Raw genomic sequence first — 4666 nt, forward strand, 5'->3', positions numbered from 1 at the left:
CAAGTTTCACTGGAGTCAACAGCAACCCTCTGCACTAACTTTCCCTCAAGGCCTTCTCCAGTGAATTTCCACGTCTCTGAGGTTTCTCTCCTTTTCATCATAACCGTCTGTGTAGCCTGCAGCTGCTACAGAGAAGGCAGCTGGCTCTTACCTAATCCAGTGGGACAGGATCTTTACATAGATCCCACTTTGATAAAGGAGCCATTGTTTAATCAAACTAATCAATAAGACCTCTGAATAGGTAAGCATTTATAGAATTGTTTGCATTGGATATATGCTCTTGTTCTCAGCCCTCAGATTTCATAATCCTTCTGAAGATCTGATCCTGTAAATACTCAAACACAAGAATAATTTATGATCAACCATGACAGCATCTATTTACTATTCAAAGGGCTCATGCTGAAGGATTATGGCTTACCTGCACATGGCTGAACTGGCTGTAGGTAGCACAAAGAAATACATATATCTTCACATACTTAGCTACTGATACAGCTTTTATTGTGCCCTAGGAACTAAAGAGCAGATAGAGACTTAATCATTCTATCAAGAGACTGAGATTTCTCAGATGATCCACAAAGTATGAACCATGACTGTCTGAATTAGCCAGCAGTTCAGAAATATAGATTTTACATTGGCTTAGATAGGCTTCAGCCTTGAATATATTAACTGTAATCTGTCAGCAATAGACTAATAACAGCCTGAAATCTCTAAGTTGGTATTTCATTGATAATGTGCAGGTTTGGTATCCATAGGTAATTTGTTATCACTAAATATATTGTAATTTTGGTGTTAGCTCTCTTGAATTAAAGATCATTAAGTACTGTAAGCAATGTATAAGTAAAATCATTAATTTAGAGGTGCTGAGAAACCTTTCTAGCACACAGAGAAAATGAGTGGCTTCAAGTTAGAAAAGCCTTCTCTGGCATGAAACAGTGACTACTGCTCATGGAATTTTAAAAGGCATTTTACTATCTGTCCCTTTTGCAAGCACATTAAGAGAAGAGACTTTCTAATGCATTTCAACAGCAATGACATATTTATGAATTTATTAAGTAATTACACTAGTGTATATGATGTAATTTGCTAAATGCTTTTCAACTGTACAAAGATGCAGTTCTTTTCAAAAGCAAAACTAAAAATTAGCACCCAATTGCTAATTAGCAGACTGGAGGACATATTCTTCTGGCCTTCTGTCAGATTAAGTTTTCCAAACTGCTTGTGCTGCATCCATCTTTCTGTGGCTCACAGTCTAACCATTTAACTTACTTCTTGCTTTCCACAGAAGAGGAATTTGTTTTCTGTGTCATAGAATTGTTCTCTTTTTAGCACTAGCACATTAAATAGGAAAAAAAAAAGTTTATGTAATACTCTATTTGCATTTTTCATATGTTTTGTTTATTTTAAAAACCAAGAGCTGAGCATGCACATTACCAATGCAGAAAGCATAGTAATGGAAAAAAAGGCCTTTATTTGTCAGCTGAAATAATGCGTGCATTCAACCAACCAACCATTTTTCCTTTTAAATTAGAAATTAGAAAGTTAGATGTATATGCTAAAATAACCTGTAACAAAAAGAGGAGGTGACTCTAGTGCACTCATCTCCATCTAGCTGGATGCCTAAATCTTCCTGAAATTTGTGTGGGACCTGGGTGTTTAGCTCTAGGAGAATACTCTGAAACTCAGTATTTTAGTTTTAATTTAATTTCTGACTAAATTCTTGAGTTAGACAAGGGATGGAGATACATTTTTAAAAAATTAAATTCACCAGTGACCTGGAAAACTGATAAATTTCATGCAATTTTAGGTCAGACATGCAATATTGATAATTTATCTAGTACAGTAATTCATAGAATCATAGAATCAACCAGGTTTGGAAGAGACCTCAAAGATCATCAAGTCCAACCCTACTGTGGTTACTGGACCGAGGACTAAGTGCCACATCCAGTCTCAGCCTGAAAACCTCCAGGGATGGTGAATCCCCCACCTCCCTGGGCAGCCCATTCCAATGCCTGAGCACTCTCTCTGTAAAAAATATCTTCCTAACATCCAACCTAACCCTCCCCTGGCAGAGCTTGAGTCTGTGCCCTCTTGTCCTCCTGCTGGTTGCCTGGGAGGAGAGACCAACCCCCACCTGACTCCAACCTCCTGTCAGGGAGTTGCAGAGGGTAATAAGGTCTCCCCTGAGCCTCCTCTTCTCCAGGCTGAACACCCCCAGCTCCCTCAGCCTCTCCTTATAGGACTCGTAGGATTAATGCCAAATAACCTTTATTTAATAATATTTCAATGTTAATTTCATAGTTTGCATTACTGTAAAATGTTAGAACTTTTGTCAATTCATCTTCAAATGTTTGGCTTTTTGACAGGTTCGCACAAGCTCACAACAAATATCTTACACCTTCACATACATACAGGATACATATGCATGGAGATAATACATGGAAAGATCACTAACATATACACATGATTACACCAATAAATGTAAAATATTTTGATTTAAAGCAATTTAATCATGTGAATGTAGTGAGCAAAGAAATTGCAATGTAACAGTTCTTTTTTACAGTAAAGGTAACAAAAAGATATAGTTCTTGGCAATAAAATGCTTGGTCCTATGATGTCAGAGAGGAAAATTTTTATTGGTGTGCCAGTGGTCTGTTACAGAAGTAATGGGACCCACACAAAGTTTGATTTTCAAAACCTAATGAAGACTTTCCATTACCCCAAACAGATTTTGGGTCAGACTCTTAAAAGCATATGTGTGACTACAAATGCATTGTGTAGATGTCTGGCCCACAAGATTTTCCCCACATGCTAAAAAAATAAAAATACCTCTTCATATCAAGAATGTTAGAGTTTTGAAATCTGTAAGAAACAAGAAAGCACAAGTTGACACTAAGAAACCTACTATTCTAAATGCATATACTGAGACATTAGAAAATCAACCACATCATTATGAGATTCCTACAAGACATCTAATGGTCGTACAAAATGTCTTCCACCTGACAACCTAGTTTTCTGACCATGTACACTCTCACTGACAACATGTCCAGGAACTTACTCCCATCAGACATTTCAATATTGCAAGCACTGTGCACTTGTAGACACCCAAACTTATGTCCAGGGCATCCTGTGGGGAAGACAGTGGAGCTGCCTTTTGAGTGAGTAGGGCTTCCAGCTCTGTAGTCCACAATGGACTGAATCATCCTTTAGGAATTGTGTTAAAGTAAAAAAAAATGGAAAAAAAAAAAAAAAAAAAAAAAAAAAAAGAGGAAGGAGAAGAGAAAGGGAAAAGAAAAAGGCATCCACATAGCCCAAACGTCAGCATTTGTCTTGGCTGTGCTCAGCACTGATGGTTTTGTATCAGGCCATTTCTCCTCCATTAGGTAAGTTCAGTTTCCTCTTGTGTACCAAGAAAACATTTGGACTTTCAGATGAAACTAGTAGCAAAATTAAATGCTACACATTATTTACAAAAGCAAATAAAAAGGACCATAAAAAAAAAGACACGGTAAAGAGCTTTCAGATGTGGAGTCTGGTAACTTGCCAGGTAATGGTCAGAGACTAACTTAATTACATGGGATCCCTTACAGCAGCTTTGGACATGCTTGCTTCTGTGATTCTGTTAGAGATTCAGCAAAAAGCACATTTGGACCATTCATTTCGTTGTCGTTTCTAAAAGGATTTTCTCACACAATAGATTTCTCTTGCCAACTGTATTTAGTAATCAAGTGTAAGTGGAATCAAATGCCTTTCTTGCAAGTCACGAATACATAGACTGAGGCAAACTTCAATCTCAAGCTTCTCTCCTAAAAGAAGATTTGGGCTTATACTCTTCCGTCTCTTTACACATTAGGCACATTAGGAGACCTGTTTTCATATAACTTCGTTTCTTGATGAAGAAGACATATTTAACTTGCATTTTCACCCATTCTGCTTCAGCAGCAGCTAGAGCAGAACAAAATCCTTTATTCCAGAAGGCTTCCCAGTTGTGCTGTTGCTTCAGCCCCATCTTTTCTTCCCCAAATGGTATCCAAGCCCCTAATGACAGTTCTGGCTTTGCTCATGCTGAAAACCAGTGGAAGGCAGGGGATGCCTGATGGGTGTATAGATGTCAAAACCCTTTCATCCACAAAATGCTGCTTTTTCAAGTAGTGTTGTTTGCATCTGTGTAACAGTTTGTACTCTGCATCTTTAAAATCAGGCATGTACATCTGGAAAGATTTTGTAACCAGGCTTAAATATCCACTACCTCTAATTATTGCACAATTAAAATAATAATGGTAGGCTTTTTTTTTCACTAAATAAATAAAAATGAACATTTAATTGAATGAATGTTTCATATCAATCAGCAACTAAAAAAACATTTGAATTTTTATTGCAATATTTGCTTGTGTTACTGAGAGGTCTTTAAGGCATCAACGACTGTAACAAACCCATTTATTTACAGCATGTTTGCCCTCACTAGGATTGAAGGGTGTACAGGAAAACAGAAAGTGTTCTTGGCATGTCTTAATAAAAATATATGCAAATAATTGGGAAAACAAGAACAGCAGCATATAACAGCAGAAAACTTCTAAAAGAAACATAAATTGTTGCTGGCAGGTTTTTCCTCTAGGTAAATACATTGGTGAAAATTCCCCTATAGGAAAGTGCATGCAGAGCATGCATA

This window comes from Acanthisitta chloris, unplaced genomic scaffold (assembly GCF_000695815.1).
Source record: "Acanthisitta chloris isolate BGI_N310 unplaced genomic scaffold, ASM69581v1 scaffold20605, whole genome shotgun sequence".
Lineage (NCBI taxonomy): Eukaryota > Metazoa > Chordata > Aves > Passeriformes > Acanthisittidae > Acanthisitta > Acanthisitta chloris.